We start from the raw sequence: 26,714 nt of genomic DNA on the forward strand, positions 1-26,714 counted from the left end.
TACTCTGATCTACATCAGGGACCCTTGCTAATAGTGGAAGGGGTATATGTGCTCCCATTAGCCAGTGTATGCCTGCCATAAAGCCGAGCAATCCTGGGTCATTAAGCTACTGGTGGTAGTACGGTGTCTACTTGCCCAGCCTAGGTTACCTGGAATAGCTCTGTTGAGCGAATGCCGGACATAAAACCAACCAACCAACCTACCAAACATGAACTGAGAATTGCTATGCTTAGTGTAGGTTCACTGACAAGACACAGCTTGAAAGTGGATGACATGATGATACAGCGGAGGCTAGACATCCTATGTATTCAGGAGACGAGATGGAAGGGCAGTGCAGCAAAGACACTTGGCTTGCGATCCAGACTCTACTACTCAGGAGGGGGACAACAGACTCATGGCAGTCAGACTCCAGTGTAATGATCGGGCAGTATTCATAATCTCAGCCTATGCCCCACAGCAAGGTTGTAAGGAAAAGAGTGCATTTAGACAGCAGTTGCAGCACCTACTAGATAAAGCAGGACAGCATGAATTGTTGTTTATAGTGAGTGACTTGAATGCGCATATTGGGACAGACAGAACAGGAAATGTGGACTGCCTGGGTCCACATGGGTGGGGCAACAGGAATAAAGAAGGAAAAGCCATTCTAGGCTTCTGTCTGGAAAATGGCTTGATAGTAGCCAACACATGGTTCAGTCACAAGATCACATACAATAGTAGTGAACATGCAACTCAGGTAGACTTCCTCCTAGTAAGGAAAAGGCACTGGAGTAGAATCCATGATTGCAAATTCGTCCCCAGTGAAACAGTCAGCCCATAGCATAAACCACTAGTTGCCACAATCAGCTGCAAGCAGTGGTCAGAGAAGGCTCTATGGTCAACAGAGCCCAGGCTAGAATAGACTTACCAGGCTAGGAAGGAATACTGGCTGGCTAATAAGAAAGAAGTTGCAATAGCAATGAATAGGGCATCGGAGGTCCTCTACCAACTTCTGGAAAGTGACTCAGTAAGTGGCACAAAGAAACTATATCAGGTTGCAATGCAAAGATAGAAAGATAAAGAAGATAGTCAGACACCCATAATAAGGGATGCCAGCAACAACCTGCTCACCAGTCCACAGCACATCAAAGGCAGAAGGAAGGAGTATTTCCAGCAGCTTCTGAATGAAGAAAACCCCACAGAAGCTGCACTACACCAGAAACAGCCTACAATGAGAGGAGAAGAAGAGGAGCCCACCCTAGAAGAAGTAAGAACAGCACTAAGGAAAATGAAGTCAGGGAAAGCAGCAGGCTCAGATGAGGTCACAGCAGATATGATAAAGATGCTGGGTGAGATGGGGGAGAAATGGCTCCTGAGGGTACTAATAGCAGTGCAGAGAGAAAGGCAAAAAAGGTGGCAAATGCTTTGTTACAGATTTTCAGTAGGGTAGGTTTCCCAAAAGAAATACTGACTGACAGAGGTGCCAATTTCATGTCAGACCTTGCCAGCTTGCCTGTAGAAGTACTGTTGGGTGAAGCACCTGAAGATCACCCCTTACCATCCCCAGACTAATGGTCTTGTTGAGAGGTTAAACTCTACAATCAAGTCCATGCTACGGGCATTTGCAGACCAGTTTATGAGGAAGTTGGACAAATATTTGCCCCATCTGTTTGCTTACAGAGAGGTTCCTCAGGAATCCACAAGTTTTTCACCCTTTGAGTTGCTGTATGGGCATAGGGTGAGGGGACCTCTAGATTTAATTTGTGATGAGTGGGAAGTTGAGTGTGAATCAAACAAGGAGTCTGTTGTGGCATATGTCCTAAACCTCAGGGCAAGGCTCAGGAAACTCATGGGCTTGGCGAAGGAGAACCTGGCAGAAGCCCAACAACAGAAAAAGTATGGTATAACAGGAATGCTCGAGCTAGAGAGTATGTTGTATGGCAGCAGGTAATGGTTCTCATTCCTGTCAGACACAACAAGCTGCAAGCAGTGTGAGAAGGACCCTACAAGGTGGAAAGAAAGGTAAGTGATGTTAACTACATGGTGGAACTGCTAGGCAGGAGGCAGGAGCACAAACTGTACCATGTTAACATGATAAAACCTTACCATGATAGTGGCCCTCATCTGTCCTAGGTATTGATCTTACCAAGGGTTACTGGCAGGTGCCCTTGTGCTGAGTATTTGCAGTGGATTGCAGGAGGAGTCTAAGGGAGATCTGGTGCCTCATTTCCTCAGTGATGCTCGGACTGACACCTCAGTGGAAGGGGTAGCAATGTCCCAGCAGCTATTTCCTACCCAGGTTCGAGAAATCCGAGCAGTGTTTCAGGAGTCTGGGGACACGTTCACTGGATACAGGACCCAAAAGGGCTATTAGACAGGCCTCTTATAGGGTGCCTGAGAGAGTTAAGCAGACTCTCAGGGAGGAGATACAGGAGATGCAAGAGATGCTGGAACTAGGGGTAATTCAAGAGTCCAACAGTCCCGGGGTCTCCCAAGTGGTGCTGGTGCCAAAGAAGGATGGCAGCATCAGGTTCTGTGTGGACTACAAGAAATTAAATAGTCACACAGAGTCAGATGCTTACTCCATGCCTAGGACAGATGAGGGCCTAGAGCAGCTGGGTGGGGTTAAGTATCTTACCACCATTGATCTTACCAAGGGTTACTGGCAGGTGCCCTTGACTCCCAGGGCTAGAGAGAGGTCAGCCTTTGTGACTCCTTTTGTCTTGTGTGAGTTCACAAGATGCCCTCTGGGATGAAAAATGCTCCAGCAACTTTCCAGAGGCTGGTAGATCATATCCTAGCAGGAGCAGGAGGGTTTGCCCTTGCTTACCTAGATGATATTCCCACCTACAGCCATTCCTGGCCAGAGCACCTTCAGCATGTCAGGGAGGTGCTGGGCAGACTACAGAAGGCAGGGCTGACCATTAAGCCCAGCAAATGTCAGGTGGGTATGGCAGAGGTCTCCTACCTGGGACATAGAGTGGAGACTGGTAAGATTAAGCAGGAACCTGCCAAAGTGGAAGCCATTCAGGCATGGCCTGCACCTGTTACCATAATGCAGGTGAGGGCATTCTTATGGACAGCAGGGTACTACAGAAAGTTAGTACCCAGTTATAGTACCATAGCTGCTCCCCTCTCAGACCTGACAAGGAAGAACAGGCCAGATAAGGTAGTGTGGACCACAGCATGTCAGCAGGCATCCCAGAAGCTTAAAAAAGCTTTGGGAGGACCCCCTGCATTAGCCAGTCCAGATTACAGCAAAGAATTTGTTGTGCAGGTGGATGCTTCAAACCATGAGGTGGGGGCTGAACTTAGCCAGATTTCCTCAGCAGGAGAAGAGCACCCAGTGGTTTATCTCAGTCACAGGCTTCAACCCAGGGAGGAATGCTATGCAGCTGTAGAAAAGGAATGTCTAGCCATAGTGTGGGCACTGCAGAAACTTCAGCCTCATCTCTATGGAAGAAAATTCACTGTAGTTACGGATCATAATCCCCTAACATGGTTACACCAAGCCCACCAGCAAAATGCTAAGTTGCTAAGATGGAACCTAGGGTTGCAAGCATATGATACGTCAGTGCAGCACCGCAGTGGGATTAGCATTGCCAATGCAGATGGGCACTCAAGATAGGGAATGGGGTGAGGTATAATCAGATAGACCTAACCCTCTCAAGCAATGTTTCTCAAGGGTTACTTGGAAAACTAGCTAGAGTTCTCTGGGGGGGGGGGGGCGATATGTGAAGATATGTGAAGCTGCCAGCCTAGCTAGATAGAATTTTGTAGATAATTCTGTCATTTGTAAATATTAATATAAGCCACAGGCTTGTTCTCTGTAATAGAAGACAATTGTGTTAAATGTTGAATGTCAAAAATGTAACAACAGTGCGGTCTGCTGGAAGAAAGCTGATAAGTCAAGCCTTGTATGACTGTTTGATCTCAAACTCAGAGCCATGATGTCTGGAATGGTAGATTCTTTTTATTGTTTTGAGACCAGAGTTAATTGCTAGATTTTACATATATAATGTCTTTAATTGCTATGGTTTCCTGACCTGGTGCAAGATCAAACCTATCTTAAACACTGAGTTTCTGTTAGCCTGGAAAACCAGAGAAGAATGATGTAATCTAAAATGAGTCAGCAGTGATGTATTATCAATTTAAAAGACTGTTTCAGAGAGAGAGAGAGAGAAAGCATTTTCAGCTCACCAGTACTCTGCTTTTGCTCTATATATAAGTTTATTTAGAACTGTGATTCCTCTTAGGAAAGATAGAAAATAGTACGTTTGGTCTATCTGTTTTCTATATTTATGTCAGAACTATTCTACAGTATTATTTTATGCATTTTCCTGTGATGTCTGAACTCTTGACTAGCACTGTGTAGTAAGAAGTATTGTCTTGCGATTTTATTATTTATTATTAAATATTTTTAAATATTTCAACTGTGGCTGTTTTGTGTAGAGATAATTTAAGTTCTAGAGTACATTGCATATATATAGTGATACTGTACAAAGCCACCCCAATAGTCTTACTGCTCAGTCACATTTACTAATTGGATAATAATATTGCACAGTAATAATTAGACACCCTTTGGTAAGGGCATTTTTAGTAGCTAATATTAGTGGTTGGTGGTAGCTGGTACTACCTTATAGACTGGCAGGAAGGGGCATAGATAGATAACCTGTGCCAGCCATCCCCAGGAGTGTCTGTGTGTTTGTATATAACTCATATCTAAGGTGTGTGTGTGTGTGTGTGTGTGTGTGTGTGTGTGTGTGTGTGTGTGTGTGTGTGTGTGTGTGTGTGTGTGTGTGTGTGTGTGTGTGTGTGTCAACTACTTGGGCAGGGACACAAAGCACTGGTTAGACAGAGAGGGTGCTGGAGGTTTTAGCTTGACCACTAGGCTGAGATCTGGACCCTATATCTGTGCCAGTGGGGAGTCTTATTGGGGATCTGGAGAGAAAGGGAGAAACCAGCCCCAGGCTGACTGTGATCTCTGTGTGCTCTTAAGGGAAGTTGTACTTTACTGTGTGTGTACTTGTTACCCTTCCCAATGTGGACACCCCTCACTGGTGGTGGTGGTGAGGATTGAGGCTCCTTGTTTACTGGGCCCGTGCATTTGTTTTTTTTTTTCTCTCTCTCTCTCTCTCTCTCCCTCTCTCTCTCTCTCAACAAATATTGAGAGAACACAGCCTGACAGAGAATGCAGCACTAGCTATTGTATGGACTTGAAAGCATACTTCCTCATCTACATATCTGGAAAATAAATCACTTTAGTTAATGATTTTAAACCTTTAAAGAAGATTTTCAATAATCCCTAATCTAAATCACCACTAATGCTAGAGAGATGTTCACCAGGTGTGTAGTGCAGTACAGAAAGGGGTGAGAGTCAAATTCTCAGAAGAGGGTGACAGGCATAAAAAGTAGCTGAGAACTATGAACATGTGACAGCTGATATAGGCAGTCCCAAAAACATTACACGTAAAGTAAAGCATAAACATAGAAAGTCTGCATACATGGAGGTGCATACCAACAACACAAGGCATACAAATAAATGTAGTAATTGTAGCATACCACAGGGGAATATTAGCTCTAATCGTTCTCATTTCCAAAAAGTTATGCATTCTTGTTAGGACATATGGCTTTGGGTGACACAATTTTTATCTTTTCACATTCTTCCAACATGATATATAAACATTTCTGTTTAAACACACGTCAATGCCTGCAATTAGCATACCTCATAAAGATGTAAACATATGTTGACATATAGCAAAAAAAACTCACTTTATTACCAAACAGAACCATATGTTTTGCTTTTATAAAATCATACTACACTTCACTAAAAATTAAACTCTGAGTTCATTGTGGGGTTTCTTCAGTCCTTCATATTTCTTAATAAGGTTTACAGCAGGTTTCCCATCTCTAAACCCTGGCACTTGCTTTTAGCACTTCACCTGAGTGGGGACTTTTCCTCTTCTTTCACTTTATGACCCTCTGCAACGCTAAGGTCTGTCTCTATGGCTGTACCTCTGACGCTCTCTCTCTATATATACATATATATATATACATATATATATATATATATATATATATATATATATATATATATATATATCTTTTTCAAAACCCCAGGCAGTCTCTACAACCACACTTCTGCACTTCTTCTGTCATTTGGGACACCTTCACCACACTAGGACCCAGGCTTTCTTGGGACTCTTCTCTGGTTTCCCTTTTTTGATAACTCACTTTCTTCTTTTAAAAGGAGGACTGTGGAAGGGACTCTGATGGATGCTTCCAATTTACCATATTTTTCAGAAGGAGAACTCTTAGTATGTTACCTACATCCCCAGCTCAGACAGAGAGGATGAGCAATATTGTTTGGCCTGACAGCTACCACCATAGTAGGTCAGTCCTTAGAACCAGGCTTGCCTTGTAAACTTTTCCTTTGATATTGGCTAAGACTTTAAATGCACATCCTGCATACATGCTGAGTGGACCCCAACAAAATATAGAGCCTTCTCAGCAGGTTCGGTGGGATGTTATCTTGAAACAGGTCACCAGAGGATAAGCTCTATGCTCTACATAATTTTCCACTCTCTTCTTCACATCCTGGAAATTCTGTTTTAACAAATTTATGTATTTTGCAGGAGCCTTCATTTTGTGTCCAAGATAGCCTGCAGAAGTAGATAGTCAGATTCCAGTCTGTAGTCTGCAGTTTCCAGATCCTGATTATTTTCTTACACATAAACCACCTTACCCTTTAAAGTTCTGTCACATCTTTCTGTTTATGATTCTGTGCACCTTTCAAGGACTAAAGCTCAGCCAGGGTTCTTAACACCTTCCAAGCCTGAAGCTCAGCCAGGATTCTTACGTCTGTTTCTTTCTCTAAATGGATAGTTACCTTAACATTGTCAGTCTTTAATGCATGTAGCTGCATATCCCCAGACAAACTATTGTTAAGGATCTCTCTTATCTGGCCCAATGCAGCACTGACTTCCTCTACTCCTTTCTACTCCTTTTTAACTGATTCATCTTATCCATCTCAGTGTTCATTTCTTTCATCATTTGCTTCAGCACAGCATTCAGTCCTTCTATCTGTTCCTTTCTTTGTATAGTTATTGTAGAAATCTAATTTTGTTTGGTTTTGGCCATTTCCTGTTTAAGTCATGTTTTAATTTCTCCTGGTCAGCCTTTAAAATATACAGACCTCTATTTCATAGCAGAATTTTCTTTACATAGAATCTGTCTCTTTTCTTCATCAGCTTTCTACTGTTTGAGTCTTAACTTCCAACTGTTCCCTGTATTGCAACATTACTTGACTTGTGGAATGACTCAAAAGGGTCATTCAAAAGGTCATGGGAAGAGTAGAGAAGGGACAAGTAGGAAGGCAGGGAGAGGATGAAGGTAGAATGTTAAGTGCTTACAAAAGGCAGAATACAGAGGCTTATTGTCACTTTCTGCCACTAAGCATATATAATGTAATGTAATGTTATATTTATTTATTTTATTTATTGACATTTGTTTACTGGGAAAGTCAGACTGGGGACAGGTGCCCTTTTTCAGCAGAGACCCAGGAAGAAAAGCTCCAAGATATCATATTTAATGCAACCAACATTGACAATAAAAATGTTATAATGCAGTTTCAGTGATACATAGCATAATAGACGGTGTAATAAAATCTGTACTGATATTCACAAACATAACTTTTACAAGCCTTATACTGAGACTTTACAGAAAGAAGAGCGCTGTATAAGATAGGTAGGGGTAATTTAAGAAGTACAATAGAATGAGGTATTAGAGGAGATAAGTTTGAGTGTTAATAAAGAAACAGTGATGGAATAGTAATTTGGCTGTGCTAATTAGAAGTAGGTATAGTAGTTTAAGAAGGACAATAAACTGAGGCATCAGAAAGGGATAAGCAGGTTAAGTGATTTAGGGCTTTAAAGGGGGGTATAAGAATGATGATGATGGGTATTAGAGAGCTATGTCCCAGAGGAGAAGCAGGGACAAATCCAGGAGGCAGGGAGGAAGTCTTTTAGTAATATTTTGAAAAGATAAAGGTGTGTGATAGACCTGACTGATACAGGAATTTTATTCCAGGTTCTAGCTACACTATTGGAATAGAGGCTGATCCCTGCAGCCCTTTGTGGTTTGTAGATGGAAAGCAGTTGTTTATTATTTGACTGAAGGAGACAGTTTGGAAGATAGTATTGGACTAGGTGTCTAATTACTGGGAAGGAGGATGTGTTATGGATCATTTTATGGGTTAAGGTGAGCCGAGTATAAGATAGGTGGTGATGAAGCTTGAAACAGTTAAGTGCTTTTGTGCTAAACGTCGGTGGGCCCAGTAAGGTTTGTTGCAAGCAAACTTTGTTATACCACTGATCAAGTTTAGAACTAAGGCGGCTTCTAGGTTGGTCATGCTAGAGAGCTCCATACAAGACAAAAGGTAAGAGGTAAGTAGTAGCTAGAGTTACCTTGGCAGAGTCTGTAAGGAATTTCTTTACTCTGTGTCGCTTGCCTAGTTTTTGATGGGTTTTCTTAATATTGTTGTGAACACATAAATCAAATTTAAGATTGTTGTTAGTTGTCATGCTAAGTAGTTTTGTGTGGGGGAAAACTTCAATCATTATATTATTTAAGGAAGAAATGTTAAAGTTTTTTTTCATGGAAATGGGATTCTGGAAAACAAGAAAATTAATTTTGTTTTTTTGGGGAGGGGGTTAGTAGCAAGTGATTATCCTGCAGCCAACTTTTAACAGACTTAAAGGCTTTTTGCATAATTCTCTGAAGATGTATTAGGTAGGGTTGCCACCTTTTAAGCAGGCCAAAGTGGGACATGATGGTGTGGCTAATATGACACTGGCCACACCCTCTTCCATGACATCACCACAGGAGTGTTGAAGGAGATGCAGTCATGGGTACAACAGTGTGAAGTTATTACAGTCATAGCTCTCAACCTTCCATCTCCAAAATGAGGAACACTCACCTTCATAATGTGGAACAAATGAGCAAAATGTGGAACACATACTAATGGCTTACTAACAACTTCAACTAGGAAGGTCATAGGATGGTAAAATATGCTGGTTTTACTTATAAAGAAGATCCTTTAATGAATTAATATGATTCATTTCTATTTACCATGGATTTCACTTAAAAAATTCTAACACTGAATGTGTAACAGACTCTTTCAATGTGGAATTTTGAGGAACATGAACTTTTTAAGTCCCCAAATGAGGTACTTTCCTCGTAATGAGGTACACTTGAGAGGTATGATTACAGGATACTGAAATCTCACAAGCTATTTAAATTATGCAGCTTTAACAGTAAAAGTGAAGCAATACTGCAAAGACACATACATTACTCAGTTGTAACACTACTCAAATTAAACAGACAATTATGTTTATTTCAAAAAGTAAAAAAACTCTTACATTCTACATATTACAGTAACCTTGACTATTCTGAGCAAGAAAAGTAAAAAATCTGCGTACTGCATATAAGCACACACAAATGTTGTAAACATGTATAATTAAAAGTATGTTTATTGTGAATTAAAGCAAAAAAAAAATATCAAAACAAGCTCAAAACATCTACAGACTACACATTACAAGAAAGCTAAACTAAACAACTTATTTTTAAATGTCTACTTTGCATTTGATTTGATGGCATGAAGAAGTGCCTGATTTGATATAATATTTGAATAAAAGTCACTACATTTCATCCAATAATTTACAGTCATCATTAACTCAGTTTTTAACAAGTCCACAATACAACAGTTTCACACATCTGTTCATTTATTTTTCACCAAAGAAAAAACTGTCTCTGCAAATGCATTTGATGTTGGTATAGATAATACCCTAGCAATTACTGGATATAGGACATTCAGCTCATGTCATTCTCGGAAAATTCTCAGTTACTTTTCTCCTGGAGATAAGCCTGTGTTGTGTAATTATTGGAGAAAGGGCTTGATTGCTAGCTAAATAGTCATGGAAAAGATGTCTTCATCTATGTCTTGCAGACTCAGGCAGTGGTCACACTGAGTAAGCCACTGAAAATGAAGGGGTCAGTTAAAGATACTTAGACAGGGTAAACAAGTACTTGTTTTCACTAAAATCAAACCACTGTTCTAAGTACTTAACTGCTGTCTCCAAGAACACGATAAAGTCTTTTTTCAGCTTGTTAAAAGAAGAGCTGTCTAATGTATTTAAAAGTGCCCTAAGGTTTCCACCAAAGAAAACATTTTCAGCTCTTGCCTGAAAATTTTCCTTGAGAGAAGCCATCATTGAAAATGTTTCCATGGCAGTAAATGCTGCTTTTTCTAATACACATATGTGTTCATTGAACTCCATGAGAATGACATTGAGAAAGTGCAAATAGTATTGGGGTAGTTCAGATAATGCATTCTTCCCATGTTCATTATCTGAAAAGTACTGCCATATCTGCCAGGGGGTCTCCTCTTCTCCCTGGGACAGGAAATATGACTGGAGCACTGAAAGATTTTTCAATGGCTGGCAGGAGCGACAGCCACCTTGTTGGCACATGCCTTAACAGATTCTCAAATTCCATGAAACAAAACTCAATGAAGTCTTTCAAGTCTCTGGTCCTTGTGGCAGAACCCGACAAATGGCTGAAAAGTTTCATCATAAACACTTCCACCTCATAAAGTAATTGTGCTACAACTTTTTGGAGTGCTTTTCCATAATGTTCAAAATCTGTTGTGATATAGCCTGAGCAGATTCATCAGGGTCTTCATAGAAGTCCAAAAAAAACATTCACCACCACCTTCTTCTTTGGAAAAATAACTCCCTTGTTGGAAGCATCCAATGATAATGCAAATGAAGTGCCTGGTTTCTGAAGGTCACACAATAGGCATTCCAATGAAGCAGATAAACACAAAAGCCAGAAGAAGTAGCCGGATTGAACCCACTCAAAGTACTGCAGGCTGCAAATCACCACACAGTTGTAGAATGCAGAATCCACTTTATTAACTTCAGAACACAAAAATCCAAGCTTGAGAGCTTTCATCCAGAAAGATCTACACTTCATCAGTTTACCCCACATAGTTACTTCCTTTTTATACAGTTCAAACAGGAAGTTCCACCCAGTTATAAACTAATCAATTATGTAATTAAAAGCACAATATTTACAGTCACTGAATTTAAAAAGCAGACAAAATATACAAACTGAAAAAGTTCATGGAACACACCATCTTAAAAAACACACTATATATATAAGCACTGCTTCATAAAATGACAATGCACAATAAATATTTAAACATGTTGAATATGTCAAAACAATAAATATGTGTAATTAAATACTAAAAACTAGATATAGTAGAAAATGTTAAGAGAAATAAATACACATTAACATAATAAATACTGAACATGTGAATTATTTAAAATGTTAAAATATATAATGGAGAAATATATATTTTTTTATCTTTCCAATGCCTGTAGTTTTAAAATTGGGCTAATGGAAATATGCTCATTCAGGCCTGGCCAGTTCCCAGCATTCAAACGTAACTGCCAGTATAATTCTCTTTTCTTAAGTAATGGTGACCATGCACCACCCCTCATGTTGGTACTGATATTATCTATAATAAAAAATTGGAACTTATGGTCATTATACTCCAAAACACGTTTGCTAAGAGAATTAGTTTCTTTTTTTATTCCTTATGTCATATAAGTGTTCATTTATGTGATTTTTTAACTTTCTATCAGTCTTGCCTATGTAAAAGCAAGAACAGGTGGCACACATGGCACATTAAATCACTTTCTCTGAGTTACAATTGTATTTCTGATTGATTCTGATTTCGATATTACTGATGTCAAAAATATTGCCTTCTTTTATGTAACTGCAATAATTACATCTGCCACATTTGTTTATAGAAACTGACCTGTGGTTTGGGTAAGAGTTACTGCTCTCAAATATGTTTTTTTATATATTTGCCTTTCCTATATACCATAATAGGTTGTGGTCCTATTAGTGGTCTGATGTTCTTATCATGCCTCAAAATAGACCAGTTTTTTGTTAAGATGATTCTTGGTATGTAACTTTCTTAAGTGAATACAGTGAGGAAAGAAGTCTTATAATCATTCCTACTTGCAACAATGTTAGTTTCTTGATTACTGGTGGAAGGACCACTGTCAATCATATTACAAGAAAGTAAAGGTACATAAAACCCACGGTCTCTCTTGTTAACCACCTCAATCATTATATCACTAACAAACTTACAAGGATAGCCTCTTTCTTGAAGCATATTTTCAAGTTGTCACATTCATCTAAAAATCCATCAATACCAGATACCATACGGGCTGCACGCATGAACTGTCCCTTAACTATTGCTTTCTTTTGTTCGACTGGGTGTGTGCTAGAAAAATGCAGTAGTGAGTTTGAATACGTGCTTTTCCTAAAGATTTTTGAAACAAACATCTTATTTTCATAATTCTTTATCAGTAAAATGTCTAAAAAGAAAATTTTGTCAAGGTCTCTGGTACAGGTGAACTTTAGAAGTTCTGTGGTGGTTCCAATATAGTTTATAAAATCATCAATAGCATCAACAGGTCCATCCCACAGAAAAAAACATATCGCCCAAAAATCTGGTGTAAAATTTTATGCGCTTAAAATAACATGAAGGAAAATGAAATTTCTCTCCTATTGCCTAACTACAATATTTGCATATAGACCACCACATGCAGACCCCATAGCCACTCTTTCTTGTTGTAAGTAAATTTCTTTGTTAAACAAAATGAAGTTGTTTTTAAGGACAATTTCCATCAGTTGTGAAAAGACCAAGACCTGGAAGTGTGAGATGTCTTTTTCATATAAGAAATCTGTAAACCACTCCAAACCAACTGTGTGCGGTATGACTGAATAAAGGTCCTTAATATCAATAGTAATAAAAACAAAAGTGTCCTTGAAAGGTATCTCATCTATAGCTTGTAAGACGTTCCATGAATCCTTGCAGATATGTGTCTCACTCAATATGTATTCTTTTAACTTGTCTAGATATCTTGCAAGGGGGTGGGTAATGGACCCCTTGGAGTCTACAATGGGTCGCATGGGTGGTTGGCTAAGATTTTTATGCAATTTTGGCAGCCCAAACATGACTGATATTTTAGGGTAGGGAACAGAGAGAAAATTAAGCACAATTCATTAATGGATGATTTTAAATATGCTTTTCCTTCTAGAATACAAAGCATTTTCTTGTTATAATCCTCATACTCCATCAAGACAACACCTCCACCTTTATCAGGTTTCATAATTCTAATAGTTTGTGAAAAGATTTTCATTTTGTCTATTACCTTTTTCTCATTCATGTCAGAGTTCCTACTAGAAAGCTTAGAGTTACGTATATCTAACTCACATATGTTATCAAAAAATTGGACAATGGGATGAAGTGGGGGGTTATATGTACTTGAGATGGCTAAAGTGTTGACAAAGGAACCAGGTGCAGAGTTTTTAAAAAGAATATTCCAGTTCAGCTTTCGTTTATACATTCTTAAATCCATAACAGTATTAGAAACATCTAGGGGCTAAGGGGGTACAAAGGTGAATCCTTTGGCAAACAAATCACAGTGTTCAGAATTAACAGCAATGCTGGAAAACTTATACACATTAAAGTCACTTAAAGTGTTGGTAACTATGTGGCAGGGTGGGAGTAAATGGTCCATATCATCACCTAAATTGTTTGGTGGTGAATGCAACAAGTTAGTTAAAGTCACATTTACATCCTGCTGTTCCAGGACTGGTATCTCTTCCCCACTCTGTTCACCATCCCTCCTCTGTTCCAATGGTTGTTCCTGTTCATCGGGGCCATATCCCAATTGTTGTTCCCCTGGGGACTCTTGTTCCTCAGATGCTCTGAGCATCTTGGGGGGAAACTCTTCCATGTCTATTTGTGCGCCTTGTTTGCTGTAGCCCAGAAATTAGTAACTTACTGGCCATTTTGGGCTAATTTCTATCTCTTTCATTTCCCTGGTATAAAAACCACATTTGAGCAGTTTTGCATGCTGGGCAGTGCCAGTTGGCTAGGGTTAAAATATTCCTGGCTCCACGAAGTCTGCTCTTTAATTTTTCCCTTGGAACTAGACAAACTTTCAACTTAAGCACTCAAACTATTCATTTCACAGCCCAGCACCTGCTCAAAACTCATAGCAAGTACTAATTAACCCTATCACTAGACCCCCTATACTGTCCAGAAGGACAAGGCTCTCTATTCGATCCTACCAGCTAATCAGTAAAACAGCTCACTTTACCTATTCAGCCATGTCCAAAGGGCAGTTTCAGGTGTACTCTCCAGTCCAACTGGTGAATCTGGGAATTTTGAGGCAATGTTACAACTCCCTCATTTACACAGACAACCCTCTCCTCCTACCACCAAGCACTAATATATGCGAGAGATGCAATTATGCAGCCAAACTGGAGGCAAAGCTCTCTCAACCCAAGACTGGAACTGACAGTCAAGAGGAGAAGGAAAAAACTTGCAGCACACAACCAGTCTCACATAGACCTACTAAACCAACACAGGCAAATAACACACATAAATACACGAAAACATACTTGAAGGCTCTAAATAAAAATCTGCAAAAGCAACAGAGACCTCCAAAGCAGACACCCAAGCAACCTCCACATTCCATCACAAACCATGAAACACATACTTCACATAATCAGTGTGCCACGCAATCACAGCCCTTAAGGCAAAATAACATACCCAACACACTAGTAATAGGTGACTCTATAGTCAGGCACACTGATGTCCCACTAACTAGGCTGGACAAGGAGAAGGTTACAGTTGGCTGCCTGTCGGGTGCAGGATCCGCCACATAACACAAGCACTCAGGTCACTCCAGAACAAGTACAAATATGACTCTGTCATTGTCCATGTTGGCGTGAATGACCTGAGACGTACCTCCGTGAACTACATGAAAAGAGACATGGAAGAGCACTCTGATTATGTAGCCCAGGCCAGTATGACCCTGACCCTGAGTAGCATCCTGCCCTCACCAAGACCGATGCCACCGTATAAAGAAAAAATTATCAATTTCAGCAATTGGCTAAGTTTCTGGTGTCATTCAAAGGGGATCCAGTATCTGTCCACTTGGGATGACATGCTCGATAATCCATGTTGCTTCACAAGAGATGGCTTGCACCTGTCACCCTTAGGCTTTCAAATACTGGCCAAGGCTTTTGCCGCTCCCATAGTGTCTTTTTTTAGACAAGGCTCAAAAGACAAACCCACCACCGTAAATAGTACAAGTAACCAAAAACTGAGGGTAATGCTACTCAACGCCAGAAGTCTAAACCTCAAAATGCATGTACTCAAGGCACTCCTCAGTATGGAGAACATTGATATCTGTGCAGTAACAGAAACCTGGTTTAAGGCTCCAGAGAGCACCCCAGCACTACCAGGCTATAACTCATGCCATACTTTTTGGACACAGAACCTGGACCGAAACACAAAAGGTGGGGGTGTATCCATATTCATCAAGGATACCCACACCTCCAGGTTAGTGGCACAGCACAATGCCTCAGAGATCATCCATGTGCAACTAACAATGGGCAAAACTGCATTTCAAATTGTAGCTTGCTACAGATCACCCACCATGACCCAGGACCCCTATTCCGCATTTCTGGAGACACTGGAAAATATGAAGGTCCTACCAAACGCCCTAATATTGGGTGATTTCTACTCAAGTACTAACTCCCTTGCCCAACGCTTCCTAGAATTTATAAAATTGAATGCCCTGGATCAACTGGTCAACACCCCCACTAGAGGTGACAACATATTGGACCTGGTCATTACCAACATGGGCGACCCGTGTTCTACACCAGAGGTCAAACCCTCACTGGTTAGATCAGGTCATAGACTAATAACTCTGGATATCCACATTCCGCCCCCACCCCCAGTCAAGGAAACCACCATGAAAAACTTTTCAAAAGCAAACTTCACGTTACTTAAGACCAAGGTGGAAAGGTTCACAGCCCCCATGCTAAAGGACAATGCTGTCCAAGCTGCTTAATCCCTTACAAAGGCACTCTATGAGCACCTGCAAGAATGCATGAATCATGCTATCACAACCAAAACCAAGACTCACTCCTCCAAGAAAAGGAAACCAGTCTGGTGGACCCCTGCCATAAACAAGCTATACAATAGAAGGAGGAAACTAGCACAGAAAAGAGTAAAATCCCAAGAAGAAAAGACATCCCTAATTAGTATCAGCAAGAAACTATGATCCCTCATAAAATCATCCAAAGCTAGCTTCAAAAGAAAAATTAACAAGGACTCCAAAAATAACCACAAAGCATTCTTTAGCTATGTCAAGAACCTAAGTGGAAACTCTCAGATCTGCTCTGAGTTAGTGCAGAATGGCACAAAATACACTGAACCGGCTGATATTGCCAACATTCTGGCAGACAGTTTTAGTGCAAACATCACCCCCCCTCACCCCCTAAAGGGCCCATAACCATACAAGAAGAATGTAGTGCCCTGGCAATCACTGACACACAGGTTAAAACAGCCCTATCCAAAGCCAAAAATACAGCTTCAATGGGACCAGACGGTGTCCCAGGCTGTGTCTTACACGAGCACCAAAATTAATTAACCCCTCACCTAAACACACTGTTTAGACTCAGCCTCTCTACAGTAGCAGTAAAGTCAGAACAAACCTCTGAACCGATAAAGGAACCAATGTAGCAAACAGCAAAATAGTGAAGAAAAAGGCAAACTGGTTCCAACACAGCACTCTTTAATAGCAACACAACAAGGTAAGCATTTTCACGGACTACATCCGCTTCCTCAGACCAAAATATTAAACCTCAAGTCACATCTTTAAACATTCTAGCAGCCAATGAGGCACACTAATCACTGAACCAATTTAACACATTCATTGCCTTGTCTAAGCAGTGAAGAAACTAACATCAGTGTGTAAATCAGCAACACCATAAAACATACATTGCAGCTCAAAAATTTCTACGTACATAATTAAAACTGACTCCGGTCTATCACATAAACATAAATATAAATTCTAAAATGTATCAACATTTAAATATACTAAAATATATATAAAAAAAAAAATATATATATATATATATATATATATATATATATATGTGTGTGTGTATATATATATATATATATATATATATATATATATATATATATATATATATATATATATAGATATATATGCATATAATAAAATCTGTCTAAAAATATGTATATAAAACTGGTCAATCTTGTGGACATATAAAATAAAAACCATAGCAAAGCTATATATATAAGAAACCAAGGACATAAGCCTGGTTCTACTTGGTCAATGTTTCAGTGCTCTAGCTTTTAAAAAGTAGTACCAGGCTTATGTCCTTGGTTTCTTATATACATATGTATATATATATATATATATATATATATATATATATATATATATATATATCTTTGCTATGGTATATTATTCAGTTGTCAGAAATGCATATTAAAGGGGAATCATCAGCATATTGTATGAGGAAAGCTTGCTGAGAGGATTTATGTAAATTGTTAGTAAGTATATTAAAGAGTATAGGGCTGAGAATGGAGCCCTGTGGCACCCCAGTGGAGAGCCATTTAACAGACTGGAATCTATTGGTTAAGTAGTTGTCAAACTATAGTAGTGTGGGTTGTGACAGCCCAAGGGAAGACATTTGGTAGAGGAGTTTTTGGTGAGACACTAGATTAAAAGCTTTAGAGAGATCAAGGAATACAGAGAAAACAAGTTTGTCTTTGTCTCTGGCTTTGGTAATAGCATCTGTGAAAGTTAATAAGGCCACGATAATGCTATGGGAGCATCTAAAACCATGTTGAGGTCAGGAGCTTTTTCTGAAGAATATGTTGAAGAAGTTGCTTGAGAATGCATTACTCCAGAATTTTTGACAAAGGGGATAATATGGCAATAGTCTTGAAACTAGTTATGTCAGATGAGGTCCTCCCTTATGAAGGGGGATGATGAAGAATTTTTTCCATAGGGAAGGGACATATGATCCCTTGACAGGTCTGTTAATTAGAAGAGGCTCAGGATAGGCTTTGGAGTTGGCAGGTAGCTGGAGGGATTCTACTGGGAGATTATAGAACAGGGTTTCCGTTTCAGAAGTAGCAATTTGCTGTAGGAGGTTGGGAAGGGTTTTAGGCTGAAATAGCGGGGGTTTTTTGTCTGAAGATAGAGCATGTCAGGATTGTTGGGAGGAAAATCTTTAGTAAGGGTTTTAATGCTTTCTATAAAATGTGTGATAAGTTGAGGAGCTATTTCATAGTGAGTGTTACATGGGCAGTATTAGGAGTGGTGGATGTTCCATGGTGGAGAATATTATCAGAAGAAGACCAGAATTGTTTTAGGGTTGGAAGACTGATATAGTTAGGGATTACTGAAGCAGATTTTCTTGTCTGGCTTTTAGTACAGTTACTTAGTTCTTTAAAGTGCTGCAGTTTTTGAGGAGCTCTGTATAACCATTCTTTCCAAGCCCTATCTCTTTCATACAGTAGGTGCCTGTTTGATCACACAATCAAGCAGTATGGTTATTTTTTAATTTATTTTGTTCTACTTGGAGCCAGACTATTGAGGGTTTTCAGGAAAAGTGAATTCAGTTTGTGTACAGCTTTGTTAAGCGGAATATTTTTTTCAGGATAGACCAGTTAAAGGAGCTTAGACGTCTGTTAAATGTGTCAGGGTTAATATTAGTGAGGCTGCAGGAAGTTCTAAGTAAGTGTTGTTTGACAGGATGGGTACGCAGTCTGTTTGCATATACAGGGAGGTGATCACTGAGAGAATAAGAAAAGGTGCTACTGGAAACAAACAGTGGCATCGGGCACCAATATCCAGTTGGGAATTGAGCCACTATTTTTGGGATAGTTAAAACTTCTGGGACAGGAAATCAGCTGAGTCAATCCAAATAGGTTTAGGATATTTTTGGGATAATTCCAATCAAAATTAATGTCACCTAGGATTATCTTTTCATTAGATATTGCGTGTGAGATCCAGTTTAGGATGTTTTCTAGGCTGTAGCATTATTACCTGGGGTTATAGAGTATTATAATACATACTTGCTTTTGGTCTTAAACTCAGTGTTAAGAAATGCATAATTGTACCCTTTGGGAAATCAACCATCCAAGCTATTTACCATGTTGGTTACATACCACCAAGAGTTAACCCAGTGGTCAGGTATCTGGGTGCAGACATAGACGGTAGCCTTGACTTCGACTATCATATAGCCACAGTGGTAAGGAAATCCCTTTATGTTGCTCAGCTTATAAGTAAGGGCACGGCATCTACATCCAAAGAGGTCATTATCCCACTGTTGTTGTGTCTTTCAGCTTTTCTCCGTTAGGGGTCACCACAGCGGAACTCCAGTCCACTAATGATTGGCAGTAGATTTTTACGTGCGGAGTTGCTGGCCCTGATGCACAACCTTCAACGAAGGTACGCCCATTCATGCATGTCTCCACACAGAAGATGCTCTAGCTGAGAATCAAACAGGACAACATCTTACTGCGAGGCGACAATGCTACCGCAGCACCACCACCGCAGTGTCATTACTCTCACTGTACTCCACCCTTATCAGACCAATCATAGAGTACAATGCTCCCTTTGGTATGTACCTGACCAGGCATATGCAGCAATTAGTGCAATCCCAGAACTTGCTTACAAAAAGAATACAAGGCATAACAAACCTGCATTATGGAGAGCACCTTAAAGCCCTTTCCCTCTACTCAGCCTCCAATAGACTGCTGAGGGGTGATCTATGCTTGGCTTGCAAGGCATCCACAAACCCCCCACCCATGAATCTCCTACAAATTTGTAAGTCAAATAGTACCAGAAATATAAGGTCTAGGGGCCTGAATTTTGACTGTGACTTAAACAAAACATGCTGGAGATACAAATATGTGTCCCAGAGACTGCTCCTCCTATGGAACAGACTTTCCATCCATGTGAAGTGGAGTTTATCTGTTATCCAGTTTAAGTACAACCTAGTCAAGTGAGTAGGGAATAAAATATTTATACCAGGCCTAGCACCCATGGTCCTTACGCACAGAGGTTGCTTTTAAATGCCTGCCCTCAATGTCCTATTTGGATGCAGGACATCATTATTCTTTCAGGAAAACTTGGCTAGGCTTAGAAAGGGCCCCTGGTCATTAGTCTAGTAACAGTCTGTGAATCTATGACTCTATGTTTATTTAGTTTAAGATGGGAGATGAAGAATTTAGCATTATGGAATTTGGGAAAAGTTTTATTGTAGGGTAGGATTTTAAGATAGTCAGGATATAGTAAAGCTACTCGGCCACTTTTTTTTTTTCTTTTAGTTCTATCAGCCCTGATGACATTATAACCAGGGAGTGACATTTTAGAGTCAAGTATATGGGGTTTTAACCATATTTCAGTTATATCAACAATATCTGGTGTATTGTAGGAAATCCAAGCATGGAGTTCTGAAATTTTATTATGGATGCTACGAGTATTTAAGGAAATGAATTTAAGCTGTTTAATTGGCTTTATATGGTTTTAGTGATGGTGGTGGGATCCCTGTTTCAGAAGGAGATGGGTAGGTGCAGTAGGAGGGAGGCTGGCTTGGGATGAGTTTGGGATGCTATTGGGGACTTAGAATGGGAGGAGAGGTTGAGGTTGGAGAGTATTCCCACAGAGTAATAAGGATAATGGAAGGAAAATGGATATGTTTGGTAAGCTTGTTCTGGTTTAACTGCAGTAGTTAGTTTTATTTTGGTGTGATAGGTGTGAGGGTTTATTAATTTGAATTCGAAGTAAAAATTGGGTGAGTCTTTGTATATACTGGACGCGACTACTGGTGAAGTGGAGGTGATATGAATGGTTAGAGGTGGAGCACATTTTATTTATTTATTTATTTATTTATTTATTTATTTATTTACATTTGTTGACCGGGAGTGTCTGACTGGACGTAGGTCCATTTTCAATGGAAGCCCAGGGAGAAAAGCTCCACAGTTAAAATAAACAGACAGTAGTTACATTAGATTACATAGTGATTAACAATTTGATTAACATAGTAATTACTTACAACATATTTACAGATGAAGAACATAGTACATCAGTAGACAACTAGAATCTTTATCTGTGAGGTACATAACAGACATTAACAAATGTAACAATGAGAAGTTCCTGCTGTATAATAAGTACTAGCCTTATGAGCATCTGAGCTTGTTATAATCAAGGTAGTTAGTGGGGTAGAAAGAAAGGTAGTGGTTGGATGGGGTGGGTGATATTAGAGTGGGACTTGCAAGGGCATAGCCAGCATGTTTTTAGGTGTACCTTTAGTAAATTTTTGAAGTGGGTGCATGATGGTAAGGAGGTAATTGTGGGTGGGAGGGAGTTCCATAACTTGGCTATGGTGCAAGAGAATAGTCCTTCACCAGCAGAGGTATTGGCTTTAGTGATCTGCAAGTGATTTTTGTTGCTGGATCTTAGTGGCCTGGTGGTGCGATAGGGTTGGAGTAGATTCTGAAGGAATGGGACATATAGTGGATGGTTTACTAGTTTGTGGGCGAGTGAAAGTTGATACCATTGAAGGAGGTGAGGGAGTTCAAGCCAGCCCAGTTCAGCAAGTGAGAGACAGTGGTGACTATGGTAGGATGCCCCTGTGGCCAATTTGGTGATTTTGTTGTAGCAGGTCTCTAGCTTGTTTAGATCGCATTGCCTTAGGTTGGTATATATTGGAAAGGCATAAAGTAGTGTGGAGATAAGGTGGGAATTTGCTATTGAAATATTTGCTGCTTTGGTGAGAAGTTGCTTATTTCTGTATAATGCTCCTAGTTTTTTGTGGACTTTTTTATGGTCATGGATATGTGAATGTCAAATTTTAGTTTATTGTCTATTTCCACTCCTAGCAATTTGGTGTGTTCAGTTGGGTATATAATGGTGTTGTCTTTTGCTGTGATGTTAAAGTGAGAGTTGTTTTGAGTATGTTTGGTGGGCTGGAAGATGAGTAGTTTAGTTGTGTTTGGGTTGAGTATTAATTGGGCATCGGATAACCAAGTTTCAACAGAGGAAAAGGCTTCCTGTGTGACTTTTTGCAGTTTTGGTAGGGACTGGGCTGAGCAGATGATGGTTGAGTCATCTGCGTATTGTATGAGTATGCCATGTTTGGTGGCAGAGGCTAGATTATTGGTGAAAACAGAGGAGTAGGGGTCCAAGGATGGATCCTTGGGGAACCCCTATGGAGACAGGTAGTTGGGGAGATATGTCATTCTGCCATACAACAGATTGTTGGCGGTCAGACAGGTAACTTTGAAACCAGTTGGTGACTGATTGAGAGAAGGATAGGTTATTGAGAACAGAGATGAGCTGTTTGTGTGGGACCATGTCAAATGCTTTAGGTCTAGGAAAGTAGCAGAGAAGGGATAGCCATTGTTTTTATGCTGAAGGATAGTGTTAGTAGAGGAGAGTAAGGCAGTGGTGGTGCTATAGTTTGGTTGGAAACCATGCTGAGTATTGGAAAGGAGGTTGTTAGTAAGGAGGTAGTCTGAGACCTGAGAGTGTATGCATCTCTCTAGTATTTTGGAGAGTGGAGAGAGAATAGCTATGGGGCAGTAACTGGTTAGTTCTGTGGAGGCACCACCTTTGTGGAGGGGAATTATATGTGATACTTTCCACAGTGTGGGAATGTAACTTTCTGACAGAGATCGGTTAATCAAGATGGATACTGGGTAGGCCAGAGCATCAGCTGCGATTTGTAGGTATTCACTTGGGAGGTTGTCTGTTGCTAATTTGGTGGGCTTAAGTTTAGTTAAGAGTTTTTTTATGTTGGAGGTAGGTACAGGAGAAAAAGAGAAGGCAGTGGGGAGATTACTAGTTGAAGGTGTGGGTTGGAGGGGAGGGGGTTATTTTTAGCTAGTGATAGTATGGTTTGTGTGAAGTGTGTGTTGAAAGAGGTAGCAATATTTTCGGAGGAGTGAGGGATGTTAGGAGGAGGGGTACTGACTTTACCTAGGTGGAGGATGGAGTTTATGGAGGACCAGAATTGTTTGGGGCTGTGTTGGGAGGAGTCTATGGCAGACTGGTAGTATTGGAATTTGTCCTGTTTTATTAGCTTTTTGACTCTACTGCGTAGTTCTAGGAATTTCAGTCTAGTTGAGGGGGTTTTGGTTTTGCGCCAGTGCTCCCAGGCTTTATCCCTGTTTTTCATTTCTGACTTAGTGGTTTTCTGTAGCCATGGGGAGGGTTGTGCTTTGGTTCTGGAGAATCTTATGGGGGCATGGTAATTAAGGATGTTCAGGAAGGTAGTATTAAAAAATTCAACTGCATCATCTAGACTGAGGTACTTTAGAGGATGCCAGTTATATTCTTTGTGGGATGAGATGAATGTGAGTGGGTTAAAGTTTAGTTTTTTATGTATTTGACGGTAGATGACAGGTTTAGCTTGGTATAGGTATTTTTTGAGTAGGAATGTTGGGGAGTGATCACTGAGGCTATCTGATAAGCAGCCTGTTATATATGACTGGGGGCTCTTACTGACTAGTATCCAATCCAGGGTAGTGTGCTTGCTGGAGTTTTTATTTATCCTGGTTGGTGACTGGACTAGTTGGCTGAAGCCATGAAGGTTTACATGATGGGTTGGATGCTTGCCAGAACAGGATTGCCAGTCAATATTGAAATCACCTAAAATTATAGTTTCTTGGGAGAGATGGTGGGTAGACTAGCTGAGGAGGTTTTCTAGTGGAGGGATGTTCTGGCCAGGTGGGAAGTAGCATCCAATTATGTTGAAGGTTTTGTTTTGGTTTATTTTGAGGTTAGTATATATTATTTCTTCATTGCCTATTTGTGGAGCTGATGATTTTAAGATCTGCATGTTTAGATGCCGTTTAAATATTATAGCTACACCTCTTCCTTTCACACAGCGGGAGAAATGTGTATAAGACTGAGTGATGTATGATAAGTTGTAAGGTGATAAAAAGGAAGAGTAAGGATACAGTAATATATAACAGAAGCTCAGTATGTAGCTTTGTAGAGAGATATATCAGAGAAAGAGGTGCTAGAACACTGTGGTATGAATGCAGGAGGGGTAGGAGAACACTGGAGTATGAATATAGGAGTGGGTAGAAGAACACTGGCATATGAATATAGGAGGGGTAGGAGAACACTGAGGTATGAATACAGGAGGGTTAGGAGAACACTGGAGTACGAATATAGGAGTGGGTAGAAGAACACTGACATATGAATATAGGAGGGGTATGAGAACACTGGGGTATGAATACAGGAGGGGTAGGAGAACACTGGAGTACAAATATAGGAGTGGGTAGAAGAACACTGGCATATGAATATAGGAGGGGTATGAGAACACTGGGTATGAATACAGGAGGGGTAGCAGAACACTGGAGTACGAATATAGGAGTGGTAGAAAAACACTGGCATATGAATACAGGAGGGGTAGGAGAACACTGGGGTATGAATACAGGAGGGGTAGGAGAACACTGGAGTACGAATATAGGAGGGGTAGGAGAACACTGGGGTATGAATACAGGAGGGGTAGGAGAACACTGGAGTACGAATATAGGAGTGGTAGAAGAACACTGGCATATGAATACAGGAGGGGTAGGAGAACACTGGGGTATGAATATAGGAAGGTAGGAGAACATTGGGTTATGAATATAAGAGGGATAGGAGAACACTGGGGAATGAATATAAGAGGGATAGGAGAACATTGGGGTATGAATATGAGAGGGGTAGGAGCAGATAGCTGAGTGAGGTGGATGGTGTAAGTTGTGATCGTTGTGGTTAGTTAGTAAATACAAGAGAGAAAGGAAAGTTAAAGTGTTTAAATGCAGACTGATGGTTTGGCAATTGCATGTGTAATCTTGTGTCTAGTGTATGTCTATATTTATGTGTATGCTTCAAGGGGGTGGAAGGTCGGTAGAGTGGAGAACAGGTCCTATAAATGTAATGCCATTAAGGCATGGAAGGGAGCAAAGCAGGCAATAACTCCAACACCAGCAGGAGGAGTCTGTCTATTATGCCAGTAGAACACTTCTATACAATAGGAACATTACTCTAACACATGCTTTAGAAGCAGAAGGGATATGCTACTCCAGACTGTAGTTATACAGTAGAGCTGAGGAGTAAAGTACTGCAAAACACTATGAATCTACAGGTGAGTTTTCCTCATGCAGTTAGAGTTTCACAGCAAACTGAGTGCAGGAAGGTTTGCAAAGTGGAGTGGAACAAACTACATTTGGTTCAGAGAGCAGCAACAAGAGTATAATCAACTACCTGAAGGAGGAAAAGGCCAGGCAGTAACATAATAATTATACAACGATCCCCCATTAATATTCCAAAACATGCACGCTGATTGGCCAGCGTGCCCATTGTAAATCCCACAATATATCAACGGGAAAAGGTCCGGTGACCACGTTGTCCTCATGATTAAACCACACCATCCATGGGTAATTCTTCAATATACCACGCCACGCCATTGGTTATTGTTTAAAGTTGTAAGTATTATGATCAGTTACCTGAAGGAGGAAAAGGCCAGGCAGTAACATAATAATTATACAACGATCCCCCATTAATATTCCAAAACATGCATGCTGATTGGCCAGCGTGCCCATTGTAAATCCCACAATATATCAACGGGAAAAGGTCCGGTGACCACGTTGTCCTCATGATTAAACCACGCCATCCATGGGTAAATCTTCAATATACCATGCCACGCCATTGGTTATTGTTTACAGTTGTAAGTATTATAATCAGTTACCTGAAGGAGGAAAAGGCCAGGCAGTAACATAATAATTATACAACGATCCCACATTAATATTCCAAAACATGCATGCTGATTGGCCAGCGTGCCCATTGTAAATCCCACAATATATCAACGGGAAAAGGTCCGGTGACCACGTTGTCCTCGTGATTAAACCACGCCATCCATGGGTAAATCTTCAATATACCAAGCCACGTCATTGGTTATTGTTTAAAGTTGTAAGTATTATAACTACCTGAAGGAGAAAAAGGACAAGCAGTAATATAATAAATATTGTTTAAAGTTGTAAGTATTATAATCAATTACCTGAAGGAGGAAAAGGCCAGGCAGTAACATAATAATTATACAACGATCCCCCATTAATATTCCAAAACATGCATGCTGATTGGCCATTGTGCCCATTGTAAATCCCACAATATATCAACGGAAAAAGGTCCGGTGACCACGTTGTCCTTGTGATTAAACCACGCCATCCATGGGTAAATCTTCAATATACCACGCCACGTCATTGGTTATTGCTTAAATATTGTTTAAAGTTGTAAGTATTACAACTACCTGCAGGAGAAAAAGGCCAGGCAGTAATATAATAAATATTGTTTAAAGTTGTAAGTATTATAATCAATTACCTGAAGTAGGAAAACGACATCCAGTCCTGTAACAAATATTGTTTAAGGTTGTAAGCATGGTTTCTGTGATAAGACACTGCACTGTCACTGCTATTAGAAGACAATGGACAATAACAAGTAGAACAGCAATCCCAAGTGAATAATCCAGTGACCCTAAACAACATCACAATGGCACACTCTGAGTTTTTAGATGAAGGGATGGTGTTTTAGAGAGAGTCTTCAATTTAAGGTATGTGACTGAGTCAAGAACTCAGGTGGTATGAACAGTAGTCAAGCTTCATTTATTTTTGTTTTTGTTTTTACTTTTGTTAGATGAAAGTATGGAGTTTCAGAGAGACAGAGAGAGAGACAGCAATGAATTTTAGCTTAGTTATA

The sequence above is a fragment of the Protopterus annectens genome, chromosome 12.part0 (assembly GCF_019279795.1).
Source record: "Protopterus annectens isolate FY-2018-M chromosome 12.part0, PAN1.0, whole genome shotgun sequence".
Classification (NCBI taxonomy): domain Eukaryota; kingdom Metazoa; phylum Chordata; order Ceratodontiformes; family Protopteridae; genus Protopterus; species Protopterus annectens.